The sequence below is a fragment of the Phodopus roborovskii genome, unplaced genomic scaffold (genome assembly GCF_943737965.1).
Source record: "Phodopus roborovskii unplaced genomic scaffold, PHOROB, whole genome shotgun sequence".
NCBI classification, from domain to species: Eukaryota; Metazoa; Chordata; class Mammalia; order Rodentia; family Cricetidae; genus Phodopus; species Phodopus roborovskii.
The window spans coordinates 6,756,738-6,781,705 of NW_026126409.1; positions in this window are offsets into that span (position 1 = coordinate 6,756,738).

A 24,968-nucleotide genomic window follows, 5' to 3' on the forward strand; every position below is an offset into this window, starting at 1 on the left:
TGTGAAGACTGGGATACTTTATATTTAAATGATTGTCTTCTTATGTGTGTAAAGAAGCCATAAAATGTCAGTTTAGTTAGGTAGTTGCTATCAGGACAGCACACATCTTCTAATTTATAGACATATAAGTATGTCAGGCTATTTTTAGTTTATATGAGAAATGTTTACTTGATCACTTATGTATATACTTAGGCATTTCAACATATCACCAAATATTCATAATTTGTTAAGTAACTATATGTATGTTTTACTTTGCTGTTGCTATGACAAGATAACATAGCAACAAGCAATTTAAGAAAGAATGGGTTTACTTTATCCAGTGGCTCCAGAGAGAGTCCTGAACAGCACAGAAAGCATGGCTGCAGTAGAATTAAGCAGAAACCATAGTCCATTTAAACACAGAAATCAGCATAGGCAAGATGAAGAAAAGTGAAGGTGTAAAAAACTCAGAGTCAACCCCTTCTGATAAGCTTCTTCAAGCAGGTCACCATTGCCTAAAGTTTGCATATCTCTTCATACAGTGCCATTAATAGACCAAGTGCTCAAATGTATGAGTCTATGGGGAACATTTTTTTTTCTTAACCACCACATTATGCAATATTTCAAGTCCTGAAATAAACTGTGTCCAGTGATCCAAAGCAGTATGTTATCTGTTTTCAATAACTGGAAGACAAAGAATGACATTGGAAGAACATCTGATAACAAGTAAACTCTAAATGGGAACTGAAACAGAATACAATGTTATTCCCCAAAAATTCTTTATTCTATCCATTAATAGATCTGAGATCATGGAGTTATAGCATAGTCTTAGAATACACATATTAAATTCACATTTCCTGGTACTCAGTCAGTCAACACACATAGGCACTGTTTTACATGTGTGTCTTTGCAGATGGGATGTCAATCATTTGAGATTAAGACAGGGACATCCTACTGGTTTGTCAACATCAAGCTAATATCACAGGAGATCTTAAATATAGTAATAACAAGAAAGATGAGTTTGAGGAAAGGACAGAGGGAATTTTGAGTATGATAGCACAAAGTGTCTAAAGTGTCTTTTTTTTTTTTTTAACTTAAGGACTAAGGAAGGGCCCCCAAGTCAAAGAATACTTGTTGTCTGGAAGTTACAAATTACCAAATTACTGACAACTTGATTACAGATGGTCAGAAAATGGGAACTAAATCTGTCAGGAGCCAGAATGACCTGGAAGCAAGCTGTCTATTGGAGGATCTACAAAGATCAGAGCCCTACTACAGACACTTTCATGCTTACTTTGCAAAACCATGAGCAGATTAATAGTTAATAGTTGAGGGTGCCATGTCCAAATGTCTGATCTACACGACGTTGGGATGCTTTGTGATAGTCATATGACTTACAATAGTATCAAATTAATATAAAAAAACATTGCTTAAAACAATACAAAAACATTAAGTTGTTTTGTCAATTAATCACATTACGATATTAATTTGAAAATTCCTTGCCAAACTCCTGTTTGGAATTCTCAGTCCCTACATTGTGATGTTTACTGGGAGGCTATGGAAACTTTCAGAATTGAGGTTTCCAAGGTGCTGAATCATGGAGCTATCTTACCTAGCTGCTCCTTGGCTGCCTCTTTCTTAGCTTTGGTATGAACTGAGATGCTTTGCTACACTTTCCCCAAATGGCAGGTTAAACACTATGAAACCATGCACAAACAAATTAACTATGCCCTCCTTCACTCCTTCGTTTTGTCCCATCAGGTTTTTTGGTCATACACTCAAAAAAAAAAAAAAAAAAAAAAAAAAAAAGGAAGGAAGGAAGAAAGAAAGAAAGAAAGAAAGAAAGAGAAAAAGCCCTTATGCATTATTTTTGGAAAACTACCTTTTCATTTCTTTATTTTATAAGTTTCTGTAGAAGAGGGTGTGCTTTATTTTAACGTATAATCCATTTATTCATTGTTCAGTTCATTATTTGAAGAGTTTGCCATTTCTTGCTACAGATATATTTTTCAGCAATGGCTTGAAGCTTGGTTTATGTTCAAACACACTTTTTAGTGTTCAAGTCTAAATCGAGTTTTTCAGCCTTGGGTCATTTTTACTGCATGTATGTGGAAACTATGTAGACAACCTCTGACAACATGGTAGAGACAAGGGTCCTCATGAGCATCATCTACTGACTGGTGACTTTGCTGCTGTTTGTGTGGAAGATTTAGACATAATATGGTGACTAAGTTAAAATGGTGCTAACTAATTTCGTGACAGTTTTCTTGCTAAATAATATCCCTAGCTTCTCACCATAAGACACTTTGGACAACTTGCGGCATCTATGTGTTATATCTCACTACTTTTGGGAAAATGTATATATGCAGATAAATATATACAAGCATATATGTATTGGTGAAAAATACCAAATTATATATGCATGTATATATGCATAGAAATATACATACCTATGTACCTGGGTTTTATTACTGTGATGAAACACCATGGCTCAGCAAGAAAAGGCAGAGAGAGAGAGAGAGAGAGAGAAAGAGAGAGAGAGAGAGAGAGAGAGAGAGACTGGCCCTTCCTGACAGAGGTTCCTGTTTCTCCTGGTCCCATAGCTGTTTAGAGCCAAATAAACACAAAGAAACGTATATTAATTATAAACTGTTTGGACTGTGGCTTCTCTGACCAAGACTGAGAACAACACCAATCTATAGTTAGAAATACACATTTTTAAGAGGCAGTGGGACAACATGAATTTCATATTTTTCTCAAATCTGAAAATCATACCAAGAAATGCCATGTTTACAACTGAAAATTAACCTGTAATTTTATAGAGGACATTTTTAATTGCAACACTATATTATTGTTAAAATATTACCCACTAAGCTTCTTCAAATTTTTGAAAAGTCAGAAACTCCTTTTTTATATAAAATAATTTTTAATGATATGATTATTCTGGCTTTTGGTTGTGGTCTATACTAGAGGAAAGATAAAGTTGAAGAATCTTCACTATTACATTAGTTCTTACATATACATACAAAACATAGGATGGACAAACCCCATTGGCATCCTGGTTCAGTGTGGTTTATTATGGATTTTTTCATTCTATTTAATAATTTTCCAATAAATAGTTTTCATATATATGAAATGCATTTTGTTTACAAACATATGATGTGGAAAACCACACAAATGATAAATAAAGTTTGAGAAAAGTCAATGAAGCTTTTAGGATGCTTCCAGGTTAATATTTATTAAAACCATAACTCAATAAGCTATTTCAAAATGCCAACCATCACATTAAAAGATAATCCTTCTTCTACTACTCCACAAATATGACTTAAATTTTTATAGAAATCTCTTGCTTCAGAAATTCCTGAACTTTAGCTAATGTAATTTTACAACTTTTATATTATCTACTAATCTTTTCTCCCACTCATTTAATCAGCAGAAAAACCTTAAAAGTTGTTTTCATGTATAAAATTAACAGCTTTCACAATGAGCACTAATTGCTGCAACATTATAAAATTTGGAAACAAATTATACATTTAAACTGCCACTGATGGAAAGACTTCAACATAGAGAGCATATTAGCAGGTGTTCTCTGCAAGTTGCTGGGAACTTTGTATTGTGAGAATATTCAGCCCTAAATGCTAAATTAAAATGATTGTGCCAAATTTCAATACTGATACTGACTAAAGACACTCTTGGCTTTTACTTACTCAGGCAGTAGGTGGAGATGAGGCTGTGTGAGAGGTAAAGTTGGTCTGTTAACACAGAGCTTGAAAGTCCTAATTCTTTCAGGGAACCAAAAGCCACACCCCCATTTTTCATCTAATATGAAGGTAAGCATAGAACTCTCAGGGAGAGACCTGGCTAATCTCAGAAAATATTGAAGAAGCCAGCTCACTCCAGAGGCTAGACAGTAATTAGCACACCTGGCTGTAGCAGGCATTGTGCTCCTCCAAACAATTGCAGAGGTGCCCTGAGTACAAATGTTCATAGTTTAAAACTAACATAGCATAAGTAATTTAAGATCTAATGTATATATGGATAATATAATATTTTAGCTTTGAGATCATGAGTTTGGCCCTTTAACCTATCAATATATTTGTTGATTGGAGAAAGCAGGTTAGCATCTCCCTCGGAAATCCAGTTTGGCTCTAACTTGTAACAATCTTGCCTCAGCTTCAGGAGAGCTAGAATTAGAGTCATGATAAAAAGGGTTGTTGGGTCAGGCCCATGCTGGCTTCTCAGCTATAAGTCTGGTGGCTGGTTAGGTCCTCCTTGTTCAGGTAAGCTGTCTCTATGTGTTTCTGCTGCCTTGTCTTGTCGTCTACATCTGCATCTGGATTCTACTTTGACTCAGTGTTTATGTATGGGTGTTTGCTCCTGTTTCCAACAGATATTAGTTGAGGGCTCCATGGATCAGTTAGATGCTGATCTCACTCTCTGGGAAGGGCATTTATGGTAGCCTTTCCACAGAAGCTCAAATTGTTAGTTGGCAGAAGTCTTGTAGTTCTCTATACCTTTCTTTGTGTTCAATTTTATCTTCAAACTAATATTGGCTCCCTCTTTTATGCTCTTTCTCTCTATCTCTCTCTCTCTTTCCTGTCTTCTATTCCTAACCGGGCTCAATCTTCCTGTCAGATGTGTTTTCCTTTTCTCCCCCTCATTTTCTACTACTTCTCTCTCCATTCGCTGCCCCCCCACTTCCTCTGTGCTCTGGGGGACTTGTCCCTTCCCAGTTCTGTGAGGGACTTTATATGAATCTCTTAGAACACATCTTGTATCCTAGTTGCTCTGGTGGTGTGAATTATAGGCTGGTGATCCTTTGTTCTATGTCTAAAATCCATCTATGTGTGAGTACATACTATGTTCCTCTTTTTGTGACTGGGTTACCTCATTCAGGATGGTTTCTTCAAGTGCCATCCACTTGCCTGCGATTTTCAAGATATCCTTATTTTTTTCTGCAGAGTAGTATTCCATTGTGTAGGTGTGCCACATCTTCATTAACTATTCTTCAATTGAGGGACATCTAGGTTGCGTCAAGGTTCTTGCTATTACAAATAATGCTGCTATGAACATAGTTGAACAGATGTCTTTGTTGCATGGATGTGAATCCTTTGGGTATATGCCTAAGAGGGAATTGCCGGGTCCTGTGGTAAACTAATTCCCATTTTCCTGAGGAACAGCCATTCTGATCTCCAAAATGGCTGTATGAGTTTGCACTCCCACCAGCAGTGGGGGAGTGTTCCACTTTCTCTACATCCTCTCCAACATGAGTCATCATTGGTGTTTCTAATTTTAGCCATTCTGGCAGGAGTAAGATGGTATCTCAAAGTTGTTTTGATTTGCATTTCCCTGATAGCTAAGGATGTGGAGCACTTTCTTAAGTGTCTTTCAGCCTTTTTAATTTCCTCTACTGAGAATTCTTTCTTCAGTTCTATACCCCATTTTTTAATAGGGTTATTTGGTGTTTTGTTGACTAGTTTCTTGAGTTCTTTTTATATTTTGGAGATCAGCACTTTGTCGGGTATAAAATTGGTGAAAATCGTTTCCCAGTCTGTGGGCTGCCACATGGTGTTATCCACTGTGTCCTTTGCCTTACAGAAGCTTCTAAGTTTGAAGAGGTCCCATTTATTAATTGTTTCCCTCAGGGTCTGTGCCCCTGGAGTTTTGTTCAGGAAGCAGTCTCCTATACCAATTTGTTCGAGGGTACCTCCTACTTTCTCTTTTAAGAGTTTCAATGTGGCTGGATTGATGTTGAGGTCTTTGATCCATTTGGACTTGAGTTTTGTGCATGGCGACAGACATGGATCTATGTGTAGTCTTCTACACACCCTCATCCAATTTTACAAGCAACATTTGTTAAAGATGCTGTCCTTGACCCACTGTATAATTTTTTGTCTAAAATCAGGTGTTCATAGGTGTGTGGGTTAATGTCTGGATTTTCAATTCGATTCCATTGGTCTACCTTTCTATTTTTGTGCCAATACCAGGCTGTTTTCAGAACTATAGCTCTGTAGTAGAGCTTAAAGTCAGGAATGGTGATGCCTCCTGAAGTTCTTTTATTGTATAGGGTTGTTTTGGCTATCCTGGGTCATTTGTTTTTTCATATATTGTTGATTATTATCCTTTCAAGGTCAGTGAAGGATTGTGGTGGGATTTTAATGGGGATTGCATTTGAATCTGTAGATTGCTGAACATGGGTCTCAGCCAGAAGGACTGAGCAGTCTAAGGGACCTCAGACAATGGAGCCATGATGTATCCCTGGTACAGAAAAGGACCTTGCAAACACATCCCCCATGGAGGAATAACTGCCTTAATCTAGAGACAGGAGAGAAGCCCTAGTCCCTACTTCACATGACCTGTCAGATCTATATGACCCCAACTGGATGGCATTCCCTTACATATGGAATTCGCGTGGGGCGATGGGAGGGGAGGATGGTTAGAGTACATGTGAAAGGGCAGAGAGGGTAAAAGGCATTGAAGGAGGGAAGGAAGGAAGGAGGAAGGGAGGGAGGGATAGGGAATTGGGATCGAAATGTAAAATAATAAATTAAATAAAAACAAAATGCTTTGACTCCAAAATTTAAGTTCAATACAAGTTACTGGGGAAAAGGATTTCTATTTTTGTTTCCACAGAAAATGAATAGCTGTGGATTCCTTCCAGAATAATGTGGTTTGATCAAGACAGACCATCTGAAAGAGAGAACCAGGTGATTCTACATTCAAAACAGCTGGACAAATCAGCCTTACAGACTACAGCCAGAATTTCTGCATCTTCTTAGAATGCCCCAAGACAGCGCCCCTTACCAGCAGGAAGTAGTTTTAATGAACGGCTGTCATTAGCCATCTCAATTCTAGTAAAGAGAAAGTATTAGACTCCTGTTATCATTTTCCTTCTGAGTTGCACAGAAGAAAATGCTGGTGTTAGAATAGATATTCTGAGTAGCGTCTTAGCTGTATGAGACTCTAGATTTGGTCCTATAAACAGGAAGATAGAAGTACTCATTCTTAATTTTCTATCCCAAGCATACAGAAGGTCCTATCCCTGGTACATTATGGAAGAACAATACTGAGACAATATGGCATACTTACTCTGTCTCTTATTTTTAAAGAACAACTTGTGTTTGTTTAGTTTCTCTGTCATAGTCATCAGGACCATAAAGTTAGTCATTTTAAGCTTTCCAACCATCTCAGATCTCCTAATTGTCATGTATTTTCCTAATTCATACCTAAGCCTCAGGTGGGTTTTCAAATGCATATCTTCCACCCAACTGTCCAGGGATTTTCATCTCCTTCACTTATCCCATAAGACAGTAAATGAGTCTTATATTTTAAGCCATCTGTAAGACCAAGAGGAGTGATATAAAATGCTCTGAGCAGCAACTAAATAAAATAGAAAATCAAAGTAATGGTATAGATCCATGGCTGGGCACTTTCTTAGGGCACAGTGAATTCTAGATTCAATTACAAACATAAGAAAAAAATAGATGTGAGTTTTTATTCCCTTCAGGACAATTTTTTTTTATATAAATAACTAGTTTTAGACTGGCATTGTTATGTATTTTGTCTCCGTATCAACACTTTGTTCACAAGTTCACAGTAGAATAGCTATTAATCTACATGTTTCCAAAGAAAATGATAAAATGACAAATATTCTTATCTTCCCACTCCCCCCAAAAGTGCTAAGAAAAATAACTGTGCCTAGAGGTACTCTTAAGATCTTAAAAGAAAGCAAGAAAATGTAAGCAGTAAGTTCTTGAGGATGTTTCAGATTATGAAAGTGATAGGGACATTTTCACATCTGTATGAGATTATGTAAGTTATACATGGGAAGGAAAATTGACTTTTAACTCTTAGAGATATGACAGCAAAGGCAGAAATATTTTACAATCTCTTTTCTCTTTGTTACTTGGATCATTGTCTGTCCTATCATCCATAATACTTTCCTCCTCCAAGAACACTGTATATAACAACCACTGGGAATAGTATAGACTTATGAGCTTGCCTGCAACAGCTAGGGAAGCCTGGATGCTAGTCAGTATGCTGACCACCAGACTTCTGGCTTAATCAACCTAGGACCCAGCCAATGGGTCCTTCATCTCAATGAAGGTTGAGATTTTTCACTTTCTTTTTATTCTGACACCTTTATCTGCCTAAACAAATCAGTTAAATATCTCCATACTTAATATAGCTAAGGTCTTTTGAATGTCCTTTTATTAACTAATATAATTATGAATTAAGCAAAATAGAGAGATAGCTTTAGTTCTCTTTTTAAGTTTATAAAGCTTCATGACCCTTTGGAATTAATTTTCAAATGTAGAGCTAAGCAGAGATATTCAATGATTGTATTATTTGCTTTTCCGTTGTGATAAAATACACTCAAAACCAACCTATAGAAGAGTTTGTCTCTGGTTTCCAAAAAGGAGTCTACAATGATATTGGATGAAGGCAAAATAGAAAGATGAGAGATCACATTTTCATCTGAAAATATGAATCAGAGAAGTAAAGTGAAGCTACAAAATCTCAAAGCCCACCCCTATTTTTACAGTTCTTCTAGCCTGACTATCTCTGATGACAAAATTGTCTTATGGCTTCTGAAACTGGTATACCAATCAGGGACCAAGTGTTCAAATACCTAGGCCAATGCAGGTTATTTGTCATTCAAACAACCCTAAGGATTCTATATAGCTAATTGTTAGAGTTCTTAACTAGCATGAATAAGGCCTTGGATCCAAATCCCCAGCTCCTAAAATAAAGGAAAAGGCACATAGCTAGAGAAAACATGAATGCTTAAAGCAAGTATTGGTTGCCATACACATTTAAAGTTCAATTTCGCTAAATCAATAGGTGTGATTTACTGAAAAATTTTCTATTATTACATTTTGTATTCCTTAGTACTGATTATAAAAAATTCAAAACACTCGATATTGAAACATTTGGCCATGTATGAATGTAAGACTATTAAAATATTGTGAGAACAACTAATCAAGTTAATTCATTGAAACCTTAACAAAAAGATATTGCTGATTTCAACTTTCAGAATTCCTTTTCCAACACAGAAATATTATCTCACATTGAATATCTTTTGGGTTATTATTAGGGATATTAAATGTTGAGGGATATTTGATCACCCTGTGTAAAGATGTATCTATATATGGCTATGTGTCTTCTTAGGACACTTTATGATTCCTTTAATGGCTTTAATTCCTTTAATTGGCTAAAGCCAATAGCAATGCAGAGAAAGATAGGTGGGACTTTTGAAAGAGATAGAAACTTGATGGAAGAATCTTAGAGGTAGGGATTAACTAGTGAAAAACAAGAGGAAGTTTGACATAGAGTATGGAAGAGAAGTAATGATCCATGTGGCAGAATGTAGATTAAGTTATATTATGAGATAGTTAGGTACAGGCCTAAGCTAAGGAAAAGATTTCATACTTACTACTAAGTCTCCATGTCATTATTTGGAAGCAGGCAGTCAAAAAAAAAAAAAAAAAAAAAAAAAAAAAAAAAAGACCAGTTATATTTGGTGTCCAAAGTGGAAGTAATTATATTCAAGCTCAAGACCTATGAGCAGGTGGCCAGCTACTAAGCAGGAAACTACATAGAAATACCTGCTGAGGCTTAGCCAGGTAACTTCTAAGAGCTGAGGAAGATTAACACAACTCTCAGATTGTGTCCATGGGTGACTCTTATGGAACCAAGAAGGACAGAGACAGCTGCCAGCACCATGTGCTAAACAGAGAAGTAGAAAGAGCATATAGACTCACCGAAGGGTTTTACAACATTTTTGCAAAATATTCCCAGAGCCATGGAATAAAGAAAGCCAGGTCCAGAACAAGAAAGTTCTGAACAGGTAGTGCATGCTTGAAAAATATGCTTGTGGGCTGAAGAAAGAAAAGAAAAATGAGTAAATACAAAAAAATAGTTTCAAAATAATACAATGGACTATAGACCTGTAGTAGAGCTTAAAGTCGGGGATGGTGATACCTCCTAAAGTTCCTTTATTGTACAGGGTTGTTTTGGCTATCCTGGGTATTTTGTTTTTCCATATAAAGTTGGTTATTATCCTTTCAAGGTCAGTGAAGAATTGTGGTGGGATTTTAATGGGGATTGCATTGAATCTGTAGATTGCTTTTGGCAAGATTGCCATTTTTGCTTTGTTTATCCTACCTATCCAAACGCATGGGTGATCTTTCCATTTTCTGATATCTTCTTTAATTTCTTTCTTTAAAGGAATAAAGTTCTTGCTATATAGGTCTTTCACCTGTTTGGTAAGCATTATCCCAAGATACATTATGTTGTTTTTGACTATTGTAAGGTTGATGTTTCTCTGATTTCTTTCTCAGCCCCTCTATTGTCTGTAAATAGTAGGGCTACTGATTTTTTTTGAGTTTATCTTGTATCCTGCGAGTTTGAAGAAGGTATTTATCAGCTGTAGGAGTTCCCTGGTAGAGGATTTTTGGTCTCTTATGTAAACTTTCATATCATCTGCAAATAATGAAACTTTGACTTCTTCCTTTCCATTTGTATCCCCTTGATTTCTTTTTGTTGTCTTATTGCTTTAGCTAGAACTTCAAGTACAATAGTGAAGATATATGGAGATAGCCCACAAAAATAGACAAGTAGACCAATGGAATCGAATCAAACATCCAGACATTAACCCACACACCTACGAACATCTGATTTTTGACAAACAGCTAAAAGCATACAATAGGAGGAGGAAAGCATCTTAAACAAATGGTGCTGGGACAACTGGATGATGATGTGTAGAAGACTGAAGATAGACCCATGTCTATCTCCATGAACAAAACTCAAGTTCAAATGGATCAAAGATCTCAACATAAATCCAGCCACACTGAACCTCTTAGAAGAGAAATTAGAAGGTACCCTTGAACAAATTGGTACAGAAGACTACTTCCTAAACAAATCTCTAGTAGCACAGACATTGAGATCGACAATTAATAAATGGGACTTACTCAAACTTAGAAGCTTCTGTAACAATAAGACCAAACGGCAGCCCACAGACTGGGAAAAGATCTTCACCAATCCTACATCTGACAGAGGGCTGATCTCCAAAATATACAATGAACTCAAGAAACTACTCAACAAAACACATTATGACCCTATTAAAAATGGGGTACAGGCCTGAATAGAGTACTCTGTATAGAGAATGTCATAAAGGCTGAAAGACACTTAAGAAAGTGCTCAACTTTCTTAGCTATCAGGGAAAGGCACATCAAAACAGCTTTGAGATACCATCTTACTCCTGCCAGAGTAGCTAAAATTAGAAACACAAATGACAACTTATGCTGGAGAGGATGTGGAGAAAGGGAAACTCTCCTCCACTGCTGGTAGGAGGGCAAACTTGTACAGCCATTTTGGAGATCAGTATGGTGGTTACTCAGGAAAATGGGACTCAGTCTACCACAGGACCTAGTGATCCTTCTCTTAAGCATATACCCAAATGATCCACAAAATACAACAAAGACACATGCCCAACTATGTTCATAGCAGCATTATTTGTAATAGCAAGAACCTGGAATTAACCTAGATGTTCCTCAACTGAAGAATGAATAAAGAAGATATGGCACATATACACAATGGAATACTAGTCTTCGAAAAAAAAAAATGGAATCTTTAAATTCTCAGGTAATTGGTTGGAACTTGAAGAAACTGTCCTGAATGAGGTAACCCAGTCACAAAAAAAGGTGAGCATTGTTTGTACTCACTCATATATGGATTTTAGACCTAGAGCAAAGTATCACCAGCCTATAATTCACAACGCCAGAGAAACTAGGATCCAAGGAGAATTCTTATAGATTCATATAAGGTCCTTCACAGCAGGGGAAAGGGACAAGATCTCCTGAGCATATAGGGAGAAGGGGGTCAGTGAGTGTTGAGGAAACTAGGAGAAAAAGAAGGGAAGGAGAGGAAAGTATGTGAGACTAGGAAGACTGAGTCATGGGAGGAATAGATGAGAGGAGAGATGGGGGGGGAGATTTTAAAAAAGGGAGCCATTATAGGTTTGAAGAGAAAACTGAACCTAGAGGGATGTCTAGAGATCTACCAGACTGACCCTAACTAATAATTTAAGCAACAGTAGAAAGGTTACCTTAAATGCCTTTCCATGATAATGAGATAAACTACTAAAGTATCTACCTTCATAGAGCCCTTATCTAGTAACTGATTGAAACAGAAGCAGACACCTGCAACTAAACACTGGAATCTAGATGCAGAGAGGGAGGACAAAACTAGGCTACAGAAACACATAGAGACAGCTGACCTGAACAAGGAGGAGCTAATGTGTCTCAAGACTGTTATCTGGGAATCCAGCATGGAACTGACTCAGTCCCCCTGAACAGATATGATCCCTCAGGAAAGTATTGTTCAGCTAGTAATTAATATTGGGTATTAAACCTTAAAGGTCTAAAAAGCAAAAACTAACAGAATGATATAAAAATCAATAATTCCAAAAATATTTTTACAAATGTCTTATATGAGAGTAGCACTCTTCACTCACACCAAAAATACCATGTGGATGAAGATGTGAACACAATTAATGTTAAAAGTCAGTGTTGCATATAAATGCTCAGTATATAACTGCAACGCTAATCACATGTGTGCATAACTCTTTCACACACAAGAACTGAAAAGTATGCTGTTTTATTTTCAGGGAAGAATGAAAAATGCTCAAACATTTCTTTATTTAGCCAGCTTTTTTATTTAGCCATGTTAGGGATTGAACCTAGGGTCTCTCAATTCTACCCTGCAATGGTGTCCCCAGCCAATGTCCTGATAATTTTTATCAAACTAGTGGTTTGTAAGGTATGGGAACTGAGTCAAATTCAACAGAAAACACAAAACATGTTACAGAAATAAAATATAAACACACCTCCAAAGACGATGATACACTGAATAAACCACAATTATACCCAGAAAGTTGTATGCCTTTATTTGAATACATTTCCAAAAACTAACTTAATTAATATTACAGCCTGACTGTAAAAGTTAAACTTTATTTTCAACTCCATTAGGCGTTTCTAGTTGCTGAATAGCATATATTTCTCACTTTCACTAGCTTAGAATAAAGGAGTATTTTTAATAATCGATATGTTGATATACATGAAAAAGGTTTTCATTTATTCTTGAGAACTTCATAGAACATATTTTGCTATATTCCTTCACCTCCCCAGTCTTCTCTGAGGTTCAATAGAATTTCCCTACCTAACCAATAACATGTTTCTTTTTTCATGTTTATTTGTTGTTTGCTTTTGTTTTTCCAGACAGGGTTTTCTCTATGTAGCCCCAGCTGTCCTAGAAATAGCTCCCATACATCAGACTGGCCTCAGACTCACAGGGTTCCACCTGCCTCTGCCTTCTCAGTTCTGGGATTAAAGGTGTGTAAAACCACCACACAGAAAAAAAAAATGTTTCTTTCCCTCTCTATTTTAAGGTAATTAAGTATTTAATTAATTAAATTCAGCTGGAGCCCAGTGTACATAGGTCAGTTTTTCCTGAGCACAGTCAGATACTGCCATGTGATTGATATATCCCATGCCACCCCATTAAACAAGACATATTAACCTTCTCCAAGCTAATAGTCCTTTAGGGGTAAAACGTTGTGCCCACCTCACTTACTCCATGCTGGGATTTTGTCTGCTTAAGTTTGTATAAATGATGTGCATGCAATCAAAGTCTATGAGTTCCTATGTGCATCACCCCTCCTCTTCTTACAAAATACTATTTCTTAAAGTCATTCACTGCTTTTTTCTCTGACAGTCTTTCCAACCCCACTTTCATATGCATCACTGAGCCTTGAGAAGAGGTGGGAAAGACACACTATATAGGCACTAGCACTATAAGGCTTCCCACTCTCTGTACCTTAACCAATGTGCATGTCTGTGTTAATTGCCACCTACAGTGAGAGCAAGGTGTAATCCCAGCATCCAGGAGGCAGAGGGATCTCTATGGGTTCTACTAGCAGGTTCTAGTCCAAAATGAACAAAGAAAAATATACAGCATTACAACACATATAAGCAATGAAAATGTGATTCAAAACTTAAAATCAGAGGATGATGACCAGGCAGTTGGATACAGGGGCCTCCAAAAAATCATGGTAATTCTATAGTGCTTTGTTGTTTAGATAAAGGGTTACTACCAAGTTTTTCCTTTCATTTTATAGGTCAAATACAATGGCCTCTTAAATGTTTTGAAAAGTACAGATTAAGCTGTTACATGAAAGTCAATAGTCATTTCAGTAGAATAAAATTTCTTACTTGAAAAATATGACAGTAATGTTTTCTTCAACAAAATGATGACTTCAAGTACAACAGTAAGTTGATTTTAGGTTCTATTAAATTTTAACTGTGTTTGTTTAACTCACTGGATTTCTTTTTGCTTGAAATATATACTTAGGAAATGAGTTTTATACAAATGAAAAATATCAGTTAGTAGAAGTGTGCATATTTCTCTGCCCAGGTCATTTTCTGTCACCTGACAATCATAACTTTTTGCCATTGTTTTATGATTGTAAGACCAGTCTCTTTAATTGAATATCAGACAGGTCCAGACACACTCAAATTTTATGGCTGTCTTGCCATAGCTTTGATACACATTCTATGCTTAAATCTAATAATAAATCCAAACTTATCTGCTAAACTGTTTGTAAAACTACAGTGGGGTTTTATAGTTTCTAAATTGTATCAAAGTCAATTTAAAGCATTGCTGGGCATATAAACCTTTTAACTTAGATAATCATTGGTGTGCAACTAAATCAGAGCCAGTTATTTAATCTAATTGAATATGACTCTAGCTTCAAATATTTACAGCATGACATTGTCTATGTATGAATGTAGAGATGTTTAGAGTGAACTCTTGTGTTTTACTTGTAAGAATTCTCAAAGTTTGTTCTTTCTTTGCCTTTAGTTACTAATGGAGCTCTACAATTTCACATCAACAGCTCATGCAATTTCTTTTCCTGGTTCCATATACATTGATTGACTCTTGCTTGAGCAAGGGTGCTATTTCTACTACTCCTAAATCACATGATAAACATACATGGTTTTGGTTCTGTGCCAAGTGAGTGTCATTACTTAATATTTCTCTTTGATCTGACTGACACACATCTGGCCTTCTCCCAAATTCAATTCTTTGTCATTCTGTTTCTTTTCAATTGATGCTTCCACTAATTTTGTATCTCTGGGAGAGCAAAGGATCTGCCATCCTTCTTATGAATCATCAACATTCATCACTGACAGATTTTCACATCTCTTTCCTAGGCTTGAAAGTCCAGGTCAAACCCAAACAACCCAAAAGAATTGACAACTTCTAGAATGTATCATCACATTTGCACTTTGTGCCATAGCTTTGGGAGAACAGGCTAACATATTAAAAGAGACATAACTGAAAAAATATGCATGGGAAAATATGAGAGAGAGAAGAGAGGGAGAGGAGAGAGAGGGAAAGAGAAGAGAGAAGGGAAGAGGAGAGAGGAAAAAGAGAGGAATAGGGAGAGACAGGGGAAGAGGGAAAAGAGCGGTAGGTGAGAGAGGGAGAGAGGAGATGAGGGGGAGAGAGAAGAGAAAGAGGGAGGGGAAAGAGGATGTGGGAAAGAGGGAGAGAAGAGGAGAAAGAAGGGTAGGAAAAGGAGAGAAGAGACACAGAGCAAGCAAGAGAGTGAGAGAGAGTCCTGAAAACCAAGACACTAGTTCAGAATGCTAATATCTATGGTGTGTTTGTTGCTGACGAGCTGGACTGTGATGGTTATTATAATTCTTTTTAGTCCCTTCTTTTGGCCACATGCATAGTCATAAAGCTATCTTTGGAGAGAGAGCCCATAACTTAACTTCGTGGATGGCACAAATTCAGTGGTGAACAAAGTAATAATTGGTTTCAGGATATGCCAAAACAATGCTGGCACCAGAACAGGACTGTCACATAACAGCAGTTCCAAGTCACCCTAATGTCATGGAACAATGTATTGCCTGTTCCTGAAGATGCTGATACAAAGTAACCTACTGAATTCCTTGGTTTGTAATTAGATCTTGTGAAAACTGTGTGGTGCTAGTTGGTTTCGTTCAACTGAAGTGAGGATTCATATACTTAGCATACTTATATCTTAGTGTTAATTTAAAGATCGTTCCTTATACTTAGAAATTTACTGTAAACCTCTTCACAGGCCAAAAGCCTAATCCATCTTAGATTTACCATTTATCTTCTGTGTACTTTTGATTCATTTTATGGTAATACTCATTGAGCCATAGGAGGTATAGAATCCTATTATATTCTAGCTTTCTAATGATGTAAGCATTATATATAAACACATATAATATACCTCTCCACATATCAAATAAGCATGTCATCACACACACACAAACCCAAGTGCATGCACACACTAGCCCTATAGAATTTATGCAAAAAAGGCTCAAATTTACTATATATAGTCATACTATATGGGGTGTTCACACAGTATGTTCCCTAACAATGAATTTCACCACCATATTCTGATAGTTAATCAAGGTACAACTATAATCATGGTCCGCATTATAAACATAGTTAAGTAACATTAATAAGTATTCTACATGCACATACACTAAAGTATTTGCAGCATAGGAACACACATGCTTATTCTTGCAAGTCTGTTTGAAATTAATACATATGTCAAAGGGTAGTAAAACTGAACTCATATTGCTAATGAAAAAGCATACACAGAAACTGCAACTTCTACATAAGTTTTAGAGCACATGTCCCTTTACACAAGATGACATAAGTCTGCAAAAATCTAAACACAACATTACAGTTATTCTTGGCATCAACATATACACTTTATAACCCTCTCTTAAGCCTTGAACATTTTGTATTCCTAATTGAGGAAAAGGAATCAGGCAGATTTTTAAACTTAGTTCCATTTACTGCTACTCAGCCATTAGTCTACTAAGTATTCAGATTCATATAGGAGTTTTATTAATGTGGGCTTATTATCACCTTTGACAGCTTCATAAATAACAATTATAAGGCAAAACCCATAGTCTTCATCCACGAGAAATGACTAGCTGTTTGGGATGAAAAACAAATTTCATGACTGTAAAGAACAGTTTTTGTTTTGTTTTTTTTTTTTTTTTGGGGGGGGGGATATATAGAAGCAGTAAGCCTCAAATCCCAGAAAAAATTTTTAAAGAGCACTTATTTATTTTTTTAACTGAGCAGCATTTTCTTTTATGTGTCACTCTTCATTAGCTCAGATAGATATAATTCATTCTCTGAAATGTTTATTTGCAGGCCAGTATTCTCTTATTTTTATCTGCAGAATTAACTCCATGTTTTTTTTAATTTAAAACAATGCTTGATGAATTGAATGTAAGCTCTGCAACTACTAAACATCTTTGCCAAATAAGTTAGAGATGTTAAAGTGAGTTTACAACACACAGCAAAAAATCATTGTGACACTGAATGTTTATTGTCGATTTATATCCTTTTCTGATAGCAGACATTCTAATAACTGCTTTTTTAAAAATACTTTTAGTGTTTATTATTGATTTACAACCTTTTCCAAATACGACACATTCTAACAACTGCACTTTAGTCATGCATCCTGCCCCTGGAACTTTCAAAATGTATATGATAAGAAACATGCTCCCTAATGACCAAGTGCCCTCTCTTCTCTCACTGTGAGTAAAAGGTTAAAAACCAATAGCAACAAGACTGGGATCCTATCAAACATGCCAAAGGATGGTAGGAAATAAATAGTGTCAAAGTGGCAGCATGCAATAATATGCAATGTCATGGAAGGAATGAGATATGACATATTCTTTCTTTTCCCCCCCTTTTAAGGAATTATATTTCTTGAAAATGTTATGTAATATGTTTTGATCAGATCCATTCTCTTTAATAATGAATTCAACACTTCTGGTACTCTCCCAATATTTTCTCCCCACTTCTTGCTCCTTAGTTCATCCCACTGAATCTGCTTAGTGTTTTCAGGATGTGTAGAGTTGCAGGGTCATTCAATGGAGCACTGGTATTCTGTCAAAGGGCATACTTCTGAAGAAAAATATCTTTCCAAAGCACCCATCAAGTACATATGTCTCCTAAGCTAGGGATGACACTCTGTGAGCCCTGTCAGTTGAAGTGGACAATTGTTTTTTGACTGTCACAGTGAGTCTTAGGGCACAAAATGGGAGGCAAGGATTCCCAGTAAGAACATCTATGTCAGAAATGGTGGGATTGAGTGAGGATACTTCTTAAGTATGCACTTTCTCTAAGAAGGGCAATGAACACAAACGTTGCTTCAAAGATTGCAAAAGAGAACACACACACCACCCTGTCTTCCCTCCCAATATTGTTACTTTGCTAGGTTTCATGATCCTCCTCTGCCTGCCAGGGAGTCCCATCCAGCTGTTTACTGTAGCCTCCCTTGGTGACTGTGTCATTTGGAATATCTTCTCTAGAGACCTGCTCTGCTGCCTTAATGAAAGGCAGGAGAAGTTGCATATTTGTTAATGTTAGATATTGCTGAACTCAGATGGTTAATAATTCACACAGGAGTACGAATAGGAGACATCCTCTGCTACATGCTGTTTCCTCTGCTCTCTTTGTTCCCCAAAGGTTTCACTAGGCCCGACATTCAAATGGCTTTGCAATGACCTCAAACATTGAGTTGGTGTAATTGGCACCCACAAAAATAGGATAAATTCCTTATCTTGCCATTCAGATTCCACCAGAGTATGCTTCCTTAACTTCAACCTGTAAGCCACAACTCCTCCATCAAACTAATGGAGGAATCTGTTATAAAATAGGAAAATGTATTGGTGACTTTCACATTGTTGTAAAAAAAATATACTGCCTTCAAAAATTAACTTAAAGGAGAGTTTATTTTTCACTCAAACTTTAAGGGAGAAGTCATGGTTAGGAGAAGCTTGAGACTCCCAGTACCCCTCTGTCCAGGAAGCAGTGATAAATGCTCTCCTTGCTTTTCATTCTATTGACAGCGAGGGCCCATATGCTGGTGCCTTCCACACTAAGGATGAGTCTTCTCACTTCAGTTAATTCAGTCTATAAACTTCTTCACAGAGATCCCTGGTGGATTGTGTCTGATGTGATACTATATTCTGCCAAGTTGACAATATTAACCATCATGAAGAGACTTAATAGAAGGTAACTGACTGCAAGGTCCTGTAACAATGAAGAGGTCAGTATAAGAAGAGAACAAAATATAATGACCCATACAGGATATCACAATGATAAAAATCCACTGCAACATCTACTGTATTCAAAAAGATTTTTTGAAAGGGTAAATATTGTTCTATCTCATAGAAATTATAATCTGTGCCATGTCATCCCATATAACTTGGGTAATATACACCATCTTGTCTTAAATATTATGGCATTTTAAGAAGGGGCAGAAAGTTGTATCTGCTAAGCCTGTGGAAGCTGGGGCCAAGTTCTCTTTCTGTAAAATATCTTTGAGCTTGGGCTGGAATGAAATACTGTTCGGGGCCTTAGTTACTTCCTCTATCAACTGGACATGACAATGCAGGCAATAATGTCCGTACTAAATAAGATGTGCTGACATACGGTGCATGTTCCATCTGAAAAGGACTTGGATCTCTGTGCTGACACAATTAGTTCATCTATTAGAGGGTTTAAAAGGTGAAACTATCAGTCAAGGGAGGAAGTCTACAGCAAGCTTACTTTTAATGGTATATTAATTGATACTAAAGACAGAAGTAAAAGAGAATCAGAAATTTTAGGGTGTGGTGTGGATAGCAGATGCAATGTAAAGAGATGAATGATATGAATTAGTGTGATACAGTAAATCATAGGACCAAGAACCTAAGCAATATTCAACTTCCTGAGCACTGAATTTCACCCTGTTCTAGTTCCTGTGACCTTCATTTGATTAATTTGCTAGCAAATATTATTTCTGATTTTCAGATAAAACATTTATATTATATTTATGCTTTGCTTTTTAGTTGTTAACAGAGAGTGTTTGGATAAAATTTCTAGTTTTTGTCCATCTTGCTGCCCTAGAGAGCAGAGGGACAGAAGTGTTTTCAGAAGAGGTGGCTCTATGTGAATGTCAGGGTTGGAGTGTGTATCTGCTTACAGTGTATCTGATACAGTGTTGGAGAGCATGAAGACACATGCATTTTCACTGTATGGGGAAGAGCACATATGAAAGCCCTAACTTTAAACAGAGGCTGCATATCCCAAGATGAGAGACAGGATAGGAAGATACAGTTTATAAGAGTGGTTGACAAGTTGAGAGAAACAGAATAATCCAATCAATGTAGAAGTCCACACATCAAATAAAGAAAATGATATAACATAGTTATATCTACAATTGTAAGATAGTTTTCCCACAGTGTTCCATCTTGTAAATGGTAACAACTCACAGCTTAGAACTGTTTATATGAACAAAAGCATTAGTGGATATTTCTAATTTTAATATTAGTATTAAGAAAATGTTTGACAAGTGTAAGTAGGGGAAGAAGAAAAATGAAACTATAGTGAAATTTTTAAGTTAAAAAGCAATGTTTTTGGCTTAGGATATATCACACTTGCAGGTTCTCAACTAGAAGGTACGCAGTTAGATTTCCAGAACCAATAAAGAAAACAAAAACAAATCTGTGTCAAATGTATGTTCTATTTTGTTCTCTGATTTGAAAAATGCCACCAGCAGAGGCTTGTATAGCATATGGGTGAATCTGCTTAATTCACATTATAAACCTGCATGAAAGTGGCCTTGTGTATATACAAAAGAAAAGACTTTCCAGGCTAGCACTACACAGTTCATGTCAACATAGCATTACCTACTTGGCAAATTTGCCTCAAAGTACAGAGTTTAATGTGTTGAAATTACACCCCAGTGCCTCTATACCTAGATTTTTGTTGAAGAAGATGGATAGTTTCAGGACTGAAGAGATGGTTTGATGGGTAGAATTGTTTCCATACACACATGCAGACCTGAGTTTCGATTATTAGCACCCACTTAGAAGCCGGGTGAAGCCTCAAAATGTTGTACTTTGAACTCAATATTTTCCTTCTCTTGAAGTGAACAAAACTGACCAACAAAGGCAGAGAGATTCAAATATCCACCCCTTTATTTATAAAATACTGGCTCTTGCTAGATTTTTGGAGATAGAGAAATAGTGTCTTTAGTTGTGCAACTATTGTTGACCTCTCCAGGCTCCAAAGGATTGATCCAAACCAATGATGACACAGATAGCTCTGTTTGATCTTAGTGGGTGACAAAACAATTCTAGAAATTATGACTGTGAGAGCTGTAGGAAGGAAAGAAAGATAAACTGTGTGGCACAGTGTGGGAATGAGACTTCTCAGTATCCATACTGTACAAGAACCAAATTATAAGTGCAATACAATTATGAATAACTATATGTTATTCATATAGAATATAGAATTCATATAGAATGATGATGTGTCTAAGTCATTCAGGTCTATGCCCTGTTCCTATGAATGAAAATGAAATGTGAGCCAGTTTTCGTCAGTGATCTAAAAGCATAACGGGGTCTCCTGATAGGGAATGTCATTCTTGTGGGCATTGCATAGGAGAATGTATTCCTCTCTCCCTTATACATGGACCACAGAGTGACTCCTGCACTTAGAAAAAGAACTAGCATAAGGTAATGTTTCTGCTGCAGTAGGCTCATGCAGAGTGAAGAGTTACATTGCTGAAGATACTCTAGAAATGGGATTAGCGAGTCTGAAATCACCTCTGTCTGGATAATTTTGCCCTAGAAGAGACTCTCTCTCTCTCTCTCTCTCTCTCTCTCTCACACACACACACACACACACACACACACACACACACACATATATATATATATATATATACACACAGGTTAGTCTCTTCACTCAGGTTTTCTTTCCATTTTCTGAATCCCAAGGCATGTTCAAGGCTACAGCCTGAATACAGGCTGACTCAGATTGTTACTATGGAGTCAAAAACCTTCAGTCCAGGGCTCCAAAGTACTGGTAAAGCATTTAAGAAAAGAGAAAAAAATAATAATTGTGTGGAACTGGGAAGAAGAGGTGAGAGGAACAAAGAATTAGCAAGAAAGTAAATAACCTTGATTTCTTGCATTGCTATATCAGCATTTTGGCACTTAGGAGATGGTTTATGGAAATGCTTATTGGGCACAGATGTTATCTTTCTGCTTTCTTCACAACCTGAGTGCACACTATGTAAAATCATCAAATTGTGATTGCAGAGGCAGTTTTAGCAGATGCATATCCATGTGGATAAATTATTGCAAAAATATTAGATCATTTAAAATAATTCTTATTTATTTATGTACCTTTTTGGGTTGTTGATTGGATTTGAACAAAAAAAATTCCAAGAAAATTATTCTGAAATAATTTAAACTGGTATCATCCAGTTTTTAGTTTTTAGTTGCAGTGTAGGAAAATGAAATTAGCTGACTTTATGGTTAAAACAAATATCTTTCATTTTTGCTAAAACAAAAACTTAAAGACATAACAGAGTCAATAAGAAAGAGGACTTTCCAGATTAGAAAGGAGATGAATGTTTTTTTCCTTGCCACCATGACATATTGTTTCCTATAAAGGCTTGTTTGTAAATATTCAGCCTAAGTCATGGAGCTTCACAGGATTCCCAAGTTTACCTTCTTCTCATGCTTCCTAAGTCCTAAGCATCTCATCTGTCTCTACTTTCCAGTTGCCTTCCATGTCTGTGAACTTTCTGAATGTGCATAGCCAGAATGTGTGTCATATTTTAAATGGTCTTAAGTATCTCTGCTTCTGGGAGAGGTTGGGGTCATTAAAGTGTCTCTAGAGTGAGCATGCTGAAACACAGACAAAGATTGGTGATCCAGATCAGGAAGGAACAGAGCAGGCCCTTCCTGCATCTCTAGATTCCCTTTATCCCTCATGGAATTTCACAAATCTCACTGATGACAGGGGGTTTCTAGTCATTCTTACTGACTCAAATATTTGTATTCTCAAAGCACTCCATCAGACATACTTAGTGATAATGTTTTTGCACCTATCTGGGCTTCTTTTATCCCAGCCAAAAATCTGTCTTTTCAGAGAATTCCTGAAAAATATTGGTCACTTACTTAAACACCACAAAACACCATACCATTTAAAACCTAATATTTTTATTCCTCTAAAAATATAATTCCCATTTTGTATTTCATATTTGGACTAATTATACCATCACATATGCTGAAAACAAAAAATTTAATTTTTGTCTATAACACTCTCCTATCAAATCAGTAAGTAGTCATGTTTTGATGTCCAATGCAGTAATGATATCCTCCTTTATACCTACCTTCCACTGAAGTTCCTTTCCCTTAACAGGTGTAAAATTTGTCAACTTGTGTCCTTTTTTCATTTAACCTACCAATTTCTGAACAACTAGTTTTATTTCTATATGAAATATTCATACAATTACCATTAAACTATGAACTACTTTCCATTGCATACTAACACAGAACCCTACTTCCTAATATAAAGTCATTTACTTTATATGGATTCACTTTCTCATGTAATCTTGTATTTTGAAATTCTACCAAAGTTGAAGAAACCTAGATTAGTGCAAATATAAAGTTGATGGTAACTGTTCTTATAAGTAGCAATTCTAGCTTACCCTGAAGTATCTCAAATATAGCTCTATCCTCTTTCAATATGGCTGCTTACATACACTGGCCCTTTGTACTTGTCTCAGCACATCTTCCAAGCCACATGTCCCAACAAGAATAAAGAGAAGACTCAAAATCTCTGAAAAATCAGTCTCTCTGACCCTGACACCCTCAGTGATCAAGAGAATTCAACCTCTACATATCAGGTTATTGTTTCATTCTTGGCCTTTATGAAAACTCATTGGCATTAAAAAAAATGTTTTCTTTTTGTTCCTTAGTAGTGAAATGTTTGATGTATACTAGTCACTCAGTTTGTAATAATTGTGTCTCATGATATGTATATGACCGATAGAGATCATCCACATGTGGAGTACTAAGTAGAGTTCTCCAAGTTTGAATATTAGTCATAAGTCTATAATTTCATAACTTCTTTCAACATTTACCTTGTCAATTCAATATAGTAGAGCAAGTCTTTATTATCATTTCCTACTAATGAATGAGTGACAATGTAGAGATGTCACATTTTGCATGAAGCCACATAGTTGCTAGGCATTAGTTGTGTGGCTTCATTCAAAATGTCCTTGTGGGAAGAGAAGAAAGGTAAATAGGGTGGCACAGTATGGGGGTGAGGCTATTTCTGGAAAGGAAAAAGGAGAAATTGTTAGGCCTATCACAAGTAAATTCTTTGAGAATAAATATTCCATGTGGCATCAGAGAGTGACACATTTTGACTCCCTTTCAGGTTTGAGCTTCAAAATTGACTGAATAGGAACTGATTCTTTGTGGCCAGGCAGTAAGAAAAGACACTAAAGAAAACCTATATGCAGAACTGTATGTCTCTTATTAGTTTTCACAGTCCAGGGGCAGTTTTGCTTAGTTCTCCCTACTCCTAAGCCACTTTTCCACTTTTGCAGTAAGATTTCCTTGGAAACTAGTTCTTTAATCTGTTGTTCAGAAGTTGATTTTTCATGCCTAAGAAGCTTCTCTTCAGCAAGGTATTTTGTCTTCCTGACAGGATCATCTTCTCTCTCTCTCTTTTTATTTTATTTTATTTTACTTTTGTTTTTTAATATTTTTTTCTTATTTTATTATCGATCCCAGTTCCTTCTCCCTTCCTTCTTTATCCCCTCCCTCCTTCCCTTCTTCCCAAGCCCACCACCACCACCCTCCCATTCCATCCAACCCTCTGCACACACTCTATAGGGAGAGTGATGCCTTCCAGGAGGGATCAACAAAATTTGTCAAGTCATTTGGATTATCTTCTCTTAGTCAATGGATCTCTGTCAGTGTCAGGAGCCATCGGGTCAATTCATCTCATTGACAGATCCTCTTTCCTGCTCCTTAATATCACTAAAAGGTTCATGGGACAGT